This window comes from Montipora foliosa, chromosome 6, assembly GCF_036669935.1.
Source record: "Montipora foliosa isolate CH-2021 chromosome 6, ASM3666993v2, whole genome shotgun sequence".
Classification (NCBI taxonomy): domain Eukaryota; kingdom Metazoa; phylum Cnidaria; class Anthozoa; order Scleractinia; family Acroporidae; genus Montipora; species Montipora foliosa.
The window spans coordinates 7,259,368-7,271,867 of NC_090874.1; the positions used below are offsets into that span (position 1 = coordinate 7,259,368).

General features: G+C 39.2%; 1 protein-coding gene across 8 annotated transcripts in view; it reads right to left on the reverse strand.

The window, feature by feature from the left end:
- LOC138006548 (trace amine-associated receptor 1-like) overlaps positions 1–12,500 on the reverse strand; it is a 29,862-nt gene that overhangs the window by 9,299 nt on the left and 8,063 nt on the right. For 2 of the 8 annotated variants that reach the window (XM_068852941.1, XM_068852943.1), the window contains exon 2: positions 10,760–10,898. The gene's annotated coding sequence lies outside the window, so the exon portion shown is untranslated. Of the gene's footprint in view, positions 1–573; positions 631–3,847; positions 3,947–3,979; positions 4,151–10,759; positions 11,010–11,101; positions 11,245–12,500 lie in introns of those variants that run through there. The other 6 variants (XM_068852944.1, XM_068852946.1, XM_068852942.1 and 3 more) reach the window with 6 other exon arrangements.

A 12,500-nucleotide genomic window follows, 5' to 3' on the forward strand; every position in this document is an offset into this window, starting at 1 on the left:
ACCTTTTTATAAGAACGTCGAGGCTGAGATTAATCAAAATTTTAATAACGTGTTAAGAACATTCCTCAGCCTGAGAGTCAATTAACGTTTTTATTTTGCTCGTTTGTATTTTAAATGAAAGCACAAAATAAAGGTAAATAAATGTATTACAGTTAACCCAAATACTTAAAGGGCATATTTTGTATAACAAAACAATGGTTTTCTTATTGCATGATAAACATCTCAGTTTGTAATATTGAGCAGTTCTTATCTATAATCGTTCCAAAATAACTTCATCACCATCATCGTCATCAGGTGAAACAAAGTCTAATGGAAATTTATGAACATCTTAAGAACGTTTTTAGCCTCACATCGCAAAAATATATAAGAACGTTCTGCCTCAGTTCCAAAATTAGACGTGCTTATAAAAAAAAAATTGTGTAGTTCGGATCCTCTACCTCTTAGCTATAGTAGACTAGTGGGAGTGTCCTGCTTTATTGCTAGGACTATTTTTTTTACCCCGGTCAGTTAATGAATATGTGAGATTTTTTGGATGTTCACTCGGGAACACTCGTAAAATATCCAAATACTCACCCGAAATGCTCCTCTGTCGAACCTGGGACCCTAGCTCGTAGACTTGTGTCAGCCAGGCCGCTATACTAGAGATTTTTCCAGCCTACCCCTGAGACAACATCGAAAAAACACGTCTCCATGAAATTCACAGGGATTCAGAAATATCTGGAATATCTTGTGTACCACTCTAAGGAATCTGCTTACAAATTTGGAAACTGCGTCTCAATTGATCATTTTCTCAATTCTCACGATCTGTACGTTTGATCATGCGACCATATTGTTAAGAGAAATTAGATGCTGGTCGCTTTTAGGGTTAAAAGTTAAATAAACATTCCAGCACTAATATCTGTCAGGAATTCATATGTCTGGGTTAGCGCCCTAACATACTAAGGAACGTGGCGGCCATTTCACGGGGTCGGGTTCGTCAATGAATAGGCTTTGCGATTAGCTAAGTTACCTGAGAATGAGCAAAGTAGAGAAATGTACATCTTGCATAAAAGAACAGAGAATACATTAGTTAACAGCCAACGAAAAATAGTGTTTACTACAAGAAGTGCGATCTGTTTGTTGAAACCAGCATCTTCGTACAGGGATTTCGCAGGAAGCAGGATTGGAAAAAAAAAAGAAAGAAAACGCTTAATTTATCGAGGGATCCGTGTTTACACCGGGACTGTATCCTCCCGATACGGTCCTCACGAGGGGAATCAGGCACACGGTGATTTTTGGTGAGGGACTGAAGGAAAATAGAAGAAAAACCCTCAGAGCATGGTCTTCAACCAACACAAACTCCGATACATTTTGACAACAACCAGGCGGGATATAAATCCTGTATCAACTCATGGGAGGCAAGTGCTCTCACCACTATGTGACAACACGTAAGACACCGTTCCAGGTATTAACCCCGCCCAATAGGACTTCAGACGGGGACCGAATTTTTTTCTAATTGTTGGGACTTGTGAAAGTAGAGTTAACCTCGCAGCTCATTACAACTTCTAATTTCGTTCGATCTGTGTATGATGCTGCACTGTGTTTGGGATAAATTGTTCTCACTTGAAAGATGAAAGGAACGTTTTCTTATGTAGAAGGTCTTTTATGATATATGGTAAGCACAACCTGATCTTGAATTTGACCGTTAGTTCGGCGTATCATTCAACCTCAGTGAGTAATCGACAAAGTTCTGTTGGTTACGCGCGCTATGCAGACCTATGCATTCTCAGCCAAGGACGACAAAGTTGATTTTGACCTTAAGCATTCCTGATATATCACAAAATCTTCATTCAATAACTATTTTCAATCGATTTGGTGCAGGCGTAAGCCTCAAAGTTTGTAAACACTTCTCCACACTGCTGAAAAAGGACTCCTCCGCACAATGATATGATATGATTGGCCACTAGGACTGTTCCCTTCTTTATCGAGTCTTTATGAAATCAGTGAACTGTTGTAGAGATATGATCCTGTGAAATGACAGAATCGAGCTACATTTGAACAAATAAAAACGTTTCTAATCATAGCCCTAAATAGTAATTTACAGAGTTTTAAGCCAAAGCACTGATTTCAAAATGGCTGCTTCAGTTACTGTGCTGTGTATCAAAAAATATTAATTAATTAATTTTTCGGAAGCTTGCCATACGGAAATTTGTATTGCAAGGGGCTAACGACCTAATACGCTTTCTCTTCTGAAATTACGTTCATGTTAAGTGTGAATTTGGTTTTTAACACATGCAATAGCTATGAGAGAGAAATGCTAACCATGCAAGTAAATTGATTCACGTCGACTGCTGAAAACTTCATCACAAAACAGCGACCTTGTGACAATTATTAATGTTTGTATTGTGCAGTATAAAGACTACGTAATGGGTAATCGCCTTTTTGATACAGTAAATAACCGATGGTCTCAAAACAAGAAGAACAGACGAGTCGATGTTTTCAACTATCCCTCCCGCCTCTTAACTCCGAAAAACGCACAGTAGGTGTGCGTTTCGGTCTGCGAAATCGTGCCCTGTAATTACTGATCTGCGCTTATGGTGAATCGTCCTCTTCTTTGCAATAAGAGGCGCGCTATCGATAATTATTGATCAGATAGCTCTTAGAGGCAGTGGATTGCTCTATAATACCCTTATCTTCAATCTAATTCATGATCACGAACGGTAACAATTTATTGTCTGTTGCATCGCTTTGTCTTAAGGAAGAACTAACTTTTGTTCGCTTTTGTCTCTCAGTCTGCGCGATTACACAGCTTCACATTCTCAGAGTAAAGCAATACATTTTCATCTGATCAAACCAGCACCAACTAATTCAAGGATAACAAGCTAATTCGATTCTCTGTCGCTTTGTTCGAAAAAGTTTTTCGGCCGCTTTTGATCGGTGGATGATGAATAATCCTCGCAGCATGTTAGTCACTTAAGCCAAACAGACTGTCTCTTAGTTTGAAAATAAAAGATTGATTAAGGTTCCCATATCCGGAATATTTTAGCCATGAACCTTTGGTGATTGAAATTAAAAGACTTCTATTTTGAACATTCGCTGTTCATTTGTATGACACCTTACCTTAACAAAAGATGTCAAACAGGAGCAAAACTGTACCGATCAAAATTAAACCGGCATGGCATCCTTTGAGGTTCCATAAAACTAGTCAAGAGTAATTTTTGTGCTCGTGGATCGAAAAAAAGGCGAAACACTGACATGACATCAACTACATCATTAAATTGTTTTTCGGGTGGCTAAACTATTACAGGAACTAAAACATGCGTTTAAACAAACTTGTATTTCATAGCTAGAACAGTTTCTTGCACGTCTGGAATCAATGATCATGTGATGGTGGTTGAATCGTGAAAGTAGCCTACTTTCACTGAAGAGAATAGCACCTTTTAAGGAATATAGATTGCGTCTTTCGGATATTAAAAAGGACATCTTTAACGTATGACGAGAAATAGTCACTGTAAAATTTTTTCCCGAGCTCAGTCCACTTGATGTTTAGTCTCCTATTCAAGTGTGGATGATAAATATCTTGTCCTTTCCCACAACAAAGACGTTTGTAAATAATCATACATCGTCGTTTCGAAAACAATAAGCTACACCTTATCCCGAACTTAGAATAATCTTATAACCTGGTTTTTAAACGCGCTTGATCTAAGCAAGGTGCTCTCCATTCTCGCTATGGTCATGCAGTGCGTGTTATCGGGAACATAAAATCAACTAGCACGGAGCAGAATTAATGAATCCAGGATAACGTGACATTTGATTTCTGAAGCTTTGAAACTAAAATGTTGCTAAAACTTGAAAACAGTGACCTTACCTGCCCTCGGGTTTACGCGCTTTCCTTCGAGTTCCCGCACCGATAGTTTTGTAAGGAGTGAGGGAATGTGAACGCTTAATTGCAGCACGGCAGAAAAAACAAAATTAACCGTTACAGCTTGAAGGATCAAACCTTGTCTATGGAAATAGTCGGAGATGTTTGCATTCCTCAACACAGCTCCAGTATTCCAAGTTCAAAAAGCCGAGAACCTCGATGTCTCTCAAGAAGGTGTTGTCTTTCAGTGTAAAACAGAGGACAGTGTCAACGAACTTGCTTTTCTTTTATTTTTCCAGAGGACTATTTCTTTGCCAAATTAGAGAGCCACGGAACCGTGTCAAGCTACATGATAAAACGAGATTGAAAGGTCATCTAAAATTTAGATGAACAATGAATTGCCCCGAGCGGAATCATGACCTCCCTTTAGAACTTAACTTTCCTGTAATGCGGGCCTGTTTGGCTTGAGTGGATTTTAAGGAGCTTTATTTGTTTATCAGTTATCCAAGTTAAATCTGAGCAAACTTCATACTGAGAGAAATATCGAGGAAGGAGTTTATTTATCGCTGACGGAGATGTCGATAATTAGCTTGGACTCCATGCAGACGAGGGTCATTCGACTTTCCCGCAAAAAAATCCTACTTTTGTTATGAAACCTTGAAAATACACTATAGTATAACTTGATTTTCATTTATGGAGCTTGAAAACATAGAGAGTACTGAGCCACTCTCGGTTTGTGTTGCGAGTCTACAAATTGTTCATATTTGCAAAGATGGGTAAGTTTGGGCAGTGCGTCAAATGGGCTCTTCTGTATCTTCTAATCTCGTTAACGAAGTTATCCCAGCTATTCGGCGGTGGAAAGACAAGACACTTAAATTCTAGGCCATAATCGACTTGGTAAGCTGGCACGAAGTCTCATGTAAACTTTGTCCAAGCGAAGGCACACGTAATTTTGCCTCGGTGTTTTTCACGAGATGGCGGAATACTGAATGATGTTCTCGAGAATGAAAGCACTATTTTTGTAAACGCACAAATGAGCTCATCTAACTAACTATCGCCCGGAGGCATGGCGGGACATGAACGATCGCAGAATGACCTTGAAAGAGTATTTCACTATTAAAATGCAGAGTTTCGAATGAAATAACTACGAACCAACAACGGATTTGAAAAATATAATAATTTCAAGTGGCTTTCAGACTCCAGACTACATTGTCTACGCGTTATCAACCCATACGGAAGGGTTTCAAATAACCTCGCCACCTGCTTCGTAGCCTTTTCTGAAGGTTTAGAAGTCGGATAGAAGCAAACTCACAAACTATAACTCATAGTTTATAATACAACTACTCGGTAACTTCTTGACCTTGTTAAATGTTAGCAAATTTACCTAGTTCAAAGGTGCGGACGGCGCTGAAGTCTCATTTGTTAAAGAATGAAAAACTGTGTTTGCGTGTTTGACAATCTCCCGGATTTCGTTCTTTCAATTTAAACTTTTCGGCAGAGGAAGGAAACTCAAGAAATACGTTAAATCTGTTGTAAAGCCAATTTTGGTCTCCGATTTGGTGGCATTCCGTGTGCCGCTGCACGACCTTATATTTCTTAAGTTCCAGAGTGATTTAAATAGACCTTATCTCAATCACTTGAGAAAATAACTTATTTGCGTTCTGTCAGTACGGAAATGTTCTCTGCCGTTGAAAAGAACGTGCTTGATCTCAGAAACAGTCAATAATCATCCTTCTTAAACTTGTGAAATGCATTTTAACCAGACAGGAGCTGAAGGTGTGAGTATCATGAGCGCATCGGAAAGATTCGTTACTCTTTGTTGCAGCTGATAAGAAATTAAGCCTTTTTGAAAAGTGATCTCCAATAGTTCCATTACTTATTGTTAATCCCACTCTTGAGCCGTGCCGGCGATAAACAGCTTCTTCTGACAACATGTTAGGATTAATTTACGCGCAATCCGTCTGTCAGTATGATAACCAGATTACATTTACATTTACCAGAAAGTTTGTCAGGGTTCCATCAAATGAGGAAACGAAGAGGTATGGCATTGCGTTCACTGGAAACGTCAAAAATCAAAGAAACTTGATGGGCTAGTTGCATAGCAACGGGCGAAACGACAAATCGGACTCGTTTGAGGGATACTCATAGCTCCTTTCATCTTCTCACTGCCGCTTTACAAAGTTGAACAGCAATACATGTAGCTGCAAAACATACAATAAAATACATACTTACCTGACCACTCCCCACTGATAGGGGCTTCTCAGGGCCAATGAAACACAATGAACGAAACAACAGAACAGAACAACAGCAACAACAAAAACAGTTACACTGGCCGGAGGCAAATCAGTTGGCTGTTTACAGACCAACCAGTTGGCTATTTACACATTTACAGAACAACAACAACAACTGTTAAGAATCCTAATCGCCGGAGACAAATCAGTTGACAAACCACCTATTTACAAGTGCGGCGGAGAAGTCGAACTTGAGACTACTAGTCACAAATTCGATTATAGTGGTCAGAACGGAAGCCCTTAGACAGACAGCAATGACCAGAACCAGGTTGCTGACAAGCGGTTTTCGTTAAAACAATGGTTTGCTGGGGGTGCTCAGTCTCGCGGGCTCAGAAAACCTGGTTGTGGTCATTGTTATTTGAGGTTTTTCGGTCAAAACACGATCCCCCGGGCGGCGCTTCCCGGCGACGCTCCCCGGCGACGCTCCCCGAGCGGTTTGAAAGACGACGGCCGGTGACGACAATGCCACAACTAAGCAAGACTATTTTTGGTTAAAAAAGGAAAAGTACTCGTGCTGCACGTGCAGCATGAATTTCCTTGCGTTTCTCGTTTGTCGACAACGTAAGCATATAAAAATGAACCATTCATTTCCGTTCGTACCCATCCAGCTTCAGGATAGTTCGCCTGTATTGAACAAGGTGAACAAGACGGAATAAACGCGAAATACTTGCGATGGCGCTGAGTTACATTTTTGAGTGACGTTTTCGTTGATGTTTCTGTTGTCCTTGCTAAATTTAAACTCCTTAATTTAGTGATATTTTTGCTTTTAAGTGAAACGGTAAAGGGAAACGGAATGCTGCTACTTGTTATAAAAGCATGAAAGTTTAATTAGTTAGTTGCTCCATATCTGTTAATAACAGGCGACAGAGAAATAAGCTAGAATCAAATAAGTTTCGTCGATTTTTGGCAAGAGGCAAATTTTACCCTGAACTTTCCTTTACCGTAAATACGATGCTGAATCGCTCCATTATTTCCTGCGATGTTTATTGCAGCGCGCAAACAACAATCACTTGCCAAGGATGCGCGTGTTTCAGCATTTTTGTTTGCTCTTACAGCAAGTGTTGCCTGCTCGCGCGAATGGGTAAACATTTTCTGAGAAACTAATCCAATGATGGCGGTTATTTATTTATTTATTTATTATTACTATTTGATTCCCTTTTTTGCACTTACTCTGTAATGTCATCTCATGTATTTTTCAAGCGATGTATTATACCTCTATTACTTTTCCACTTGTTATGTTAATACTTTAAGGGCTACTTTTCAATTATTCTCTTCCTACTTTGTCCAAATTTGACAGGCTGTAATGTAAACCTATTCTCTCCTGTCGCTTCCCGCCTCGACTAGCCAATGCTATTTGCGGGAAGCGACCATTTTGTATTTTACTTCTGTCAAATAGTAAATAAAGTTGAAGTTGAAGTTGAAGTTGACGCTAACTGATGCAGGAAAAGGTCCTAAACGTCATTGTTCTTTGGGAAGCAAATTTTGCTTCTGTAAAAAATGTTGCTTTGTGTGCGCAAAAAAAAACAACAGAGTAACCAAGAAGCCAAAAAGGTTTGGAAGAAGTCTATAATATTGTAGCTACTGGGACACAAATTTCTCTTCTGCGACAGACGTTTGCGCGTCAACCGGAAAACATCAATGTTTCTGGCTACTTGAGTTTCAACTGAACAGTGCTCTTAATTATAAATTTGCAAACATCAAACACGTAGCGAGGCCAGAGGAAACACATCAATTTTGAGCAAGTAAAGCAGTCCAGGTAAACTTCAGAAGTACGCAAAAGAAGTAAAGTTTTGATCACGTTTTATGAGGACGCAAAACACTCACTAACGTCAGGTTACTTATTCCGGCTTCACGTCGCCTGCGCTTATGCTAGCGTGTTACACAAATATGATCCAGCCCTGAGCAGCTTTAAACTTAATTTAAATCGGTATATAACGATTATCTTGTCGCAGCCTTGTGAAACCTATTCGGCTGCCTTCATCTTTATCAGTTAATTATTTTTTAAGCGTCCGCTTGCTTTTTCTTATCAGACTCGTACGTTTTATAACTACGCAAATGACGGTCGGTCATAAAAAAAAAAAAAACGTGCGAACTTCTCAAGTGCACTGCCTGGTGGATAATTAGCCATATCAACTGAGAAGTCATCAAACTCGAGTCCTGCGGAACATCTGCAATGGTATGGAAACGCCAAATGTTCACTTTTTGAGCCTTAACTGCGATTTTAATTAACCAGACTAAAATACAACCAAATGCTCCGATGTCGATTTAAAATACATTTTGTCGATTAGAGACAAACGTCAAGTAGGGGGTACAGAAATCAATTTGAAAATAGCATATAAGGCACAGTCCTCACTCAATCTCCCCTCGCCGGACATTTTTCAGTCAAAATTCTTGAAAACAACATATCCCTTCGCCATTTTTCTCGCACGATTCTTTCAAATAGCATCTAGACTTGAAGCTTACTTTAACAGCAAGTTAACGATCACCCACCCTGAGAGCAGAGCCTCTGTAAAACTCAAGGGAGGGAGGGAGAGGGGGAGCGAGGGGGAGGAAGAGAAATCCATGGTTCGAGTTGGAAAAGTCTAGATGTGGGATTGTAAGAAGCCGATCACAGAGGAGAATAATTATCATTGTGTACGTCAACAATAATTACTCTAAATGAGCTCATACACTAAAAGATTTAAAGATGTGACAGATTTTATCATGGGTATTTCGAAGAGGTCTTAACTAAAGAAGAAGTAAACAATTGGCGGAAGATCAAAGCCCATGCATTGTTTCGATAGAGCAAGCGACAAACTTAGCTACTTAAATTTAAACTTAACTTTAAAATGCAAAAGCTAGCTACGCAAGATAAACAGCCAACGCGATCGTTAGTTTCCAGCCATAACATGGTAAAAAGAACGCCCGAAAAATAATTTTATAGATTGAAAAGAAGGCAAAACGAAACACTTTCATGATCGCGAAATGTTGCAATTCTGTAATCATGAGTGTGATATTCAGGTAAATCTTTCAGCAGAGATTAAACCGCAAACAAAGTTTGCCACGTTTCTCGACAATTAATCGGGCTTAATTGACATACTTGTCTTTCCGTCAGCTTTATCTTGCGTCCAACACATGGGATAAAGGAGTTGACGCCAAAAGAAATTTGTTTTAAATTAGTGACGAATGTGAGTTTTCTTCCTCTTGTGTTCAGTTTTATTTTATTTCCCAAAGAAGAGAACAGTCCTTAAAATTCCAAACCAATTGGCTAGCTAAGGCAGCTCTGCAGGTAGAACGTTGAGCATTTTAAATATTCGCACGTTTATGAGTTCAAATCGCGGCGTTGAAGCCTCAAGTTCTTTCTGGAGTCTTTGAAAGTGCTTCATTAACCAATTTTGCTTAAGACACAGGAGAGCTCTATCTGCTTGAAAACGAACAAACGCAGTGTTAAATAGTTTAACCCTGGAATGCCATTTAATGGTTCTTCATTTTAATTAGATTTCCCTTTATCGCCAGTTTAACACGTTAAAGCATGAAAGACAAGTTTCAAGCACTTCCTTGCCGGCGATATGTGAAGGCTATCTGCGACAACAGCTCTTGATTTGGAGCTTCAAAACTTAACTCCTTTAGTAATCTAATTTAACTGGGAACGAACAACAACAACAACAACGTTTATTACATACAATAGCAGTTACAGTGAAAAGTTTGTCCATCCAAATTTAGCAAGGCTAATCGAGTTGGGTGGAGCAAAGATAAAACAACATAAAGCTGCCCTCTTAAGGTCTCTTCCCGAACAATTTCGTATTTAAAAAGTTCCCCTCAACCCAAGCTAAGACCACGTTGAACAACTTCATCATAATGCAGGAGATAGCTCTCATGAATTTCAAAAAAACTAAATGCTCGGGTTAGACGAATAAAAATCAATTGAAAAGTGTCCCTAAAGCCCGAAAAAAAAAACGGCATTTCTTAACACTGTTGGGTAATCTCATTCGTGGCTTTTTAGTTTTTCGACTTCCTGAGAGGCTAACATTTCAGCTTTAAAACGTGCAAACTGCCCAGAAGCAAATGTTTCGTCAAGCTGTGACTTTGAATGGCACTGGGTGAAATGATATTTTGCCAACGCAACAAACTCGTTTCGAGGCGAACTGAGAATTTTTGCTAACTTAACTTATGGTTCTCACGATAAACATCAATCAATGAATTATGTTCCTCACCGACAATGAATATGTAGTTTTGATATCGTAATTGCACCTTATGGAAAAACGTTTAAGAACCGCAAAAAAAATGAGTGGATCGTAACGTTATAATTCGTGGGCCAACCTTAAGCCCGTAAACTGCGATGATTCAGTGGCTTTCATTGCCTCACTTAGCAACTTAAAAGGTGTCAAAGCGATAATTTAATCGATCGTCGAAGTCTCCCATGTACACGAGAAACCAACCGCACAAGAAACTGCAGAGCGACCTTGCTGAGTTGTGGTTCGATTTGTTGTTGTGGTTTAAATTTGATGCTTTCTATAAACGCTTTGTTTGTTTTGAAAAGTGAATGGTAAAAGAGAGAATTACAAGTACGATTCCTCTGAAAAAGCCGGGTATGTTTTTATTGAATCCGACAGCAAAAACACGACTGCTAACACAAGAATCCACTTACCTTACCGAAAAATGCCGGTGTGAAGTTTCAAATACTGGTTCTTCAATGAAAGATGATTAGGTTTTCCAACCAGCAGAACAGTCTTTTTCTTAACTGCCGAGACCAATAGTTAAGCTAGATCTGTTCAAGGATCGTGGTTCTGGAGCAAAAATATCAAAAATACAAAACTTTATGTTACCAACTGGGCTTGGAATTTACTCTTGTAGCACAAATGGAATTCATTTTGGGACGTGACTTGTGCGGGGACTTGTGTTAATCGTTTACATGCCGTGAGCGGTTCTGGGTTACTTTACATGAAATAAAAGAAGCTATGGAATACAAAATTGGATTGATGGATCTCACCTGGAAATAACGAACATGTGTTTACAATCTCTGAGAGCCAAGGCAAGTGTTTTTCAAGTGCTCTCTGTTTTGATTTTTAAGAGCATCACTTAGACTTGTCTTATTAGTGATTTTTCTGTTCTCAAGAATGGTGCCATTTTCTGCCGGCGGGCATTACGCCGCTTTTCAGTATTTTTTTCTCCGTGGTTTTCTCTGTTTCAAAGCTCTTTTTGCCTGATTATCACATTTTCACTGGCAGCCAATCAAAACAACGAACGACAGAAAAAAGGCGTCGTTATGTACCTGTCAATTGGGACTTTTAGATCTACGACAGCGACGTCAACGAAAACGTGACTTCGAAATATAACTTTGCGCTATCGTTAAGTCTTCAGCGATTTTTCCACCTCTTTCACGCCGTACAATGTAGGAAAAGTATCCTAAAAGTAAATTGGTGTGGACGGTTTCAGAGTAAAAATAGACAATGAAAGCCGGTGATGCTCAAGACATGTTGCCGTCAAAACTTGGTGATGTCTCCTCGTTGCTGTGCATAGTACAGCGAAAGTACGTGCTAAAATGCATGCTGCACGTGCAACGCAATTACTTTTCCTCTTTTAAATATAACTAATCAGCGAAATTATTGTTTAGTGGCGTTGTCGTTGCCTTCGCGGTCGTTGTTTCTTAAACTCCCTAGTATATGCGATTACGAAATTAAAGCTTAAAATCAAGCAAGTCTTTTAATGGCAATTATCTTTCTTAACACTTGACTGGCATAATTTTGAGCTTTGATACACACGCATTGCATTCTTAAACTAATCAGTCTTTGAGGTCATTTTCTCCTCAATCCAGTTCTCTTAAGATTTTTAAGTTAGTTATTACAGCCACTTCTGTTATGACGAACCATTAAATAGGAAAATCCCAGTTAAAATAAACAGGTGTCTTTTTAGTGAAGTCAAGGCTTAAAACTCGGGCCAATTAATGTCTAGTTAACATAGTTTAGAAATCCAAAGAAATCTTGAAAATCTTGATTTTTTGATCATAGTAGCCTGCGAGAAAGCTGTCCAAAGCGAGGCTGGGAGGAATCCACACAACTAGGGGCGCTTTCCTTTTGTCAGAACTGGCCGGCCAGACCCGTCATTTTGCAAAGAGAATGCAACAATGTGAAGGAACACTAGCACGATAATCCCTCACATTCTTATGGAAAAGTATATATCATCCTCGAGGTTTGTTAATGTGAAGGCGTTGTAGAGTTATTCCTCCAAAATGCCCGGTCTGGCCGATCAGTTCTGTCAAATGGAAAGCGCCCTAAATATGAACAACTTTTAGAAGTGCAAGCCATACTAACCTCGTTTGCATGTGCAAAATTATCAAGGAGTCTAAATTAACATGATTGTAAAAACAATACAATTTATACAAATGGTCT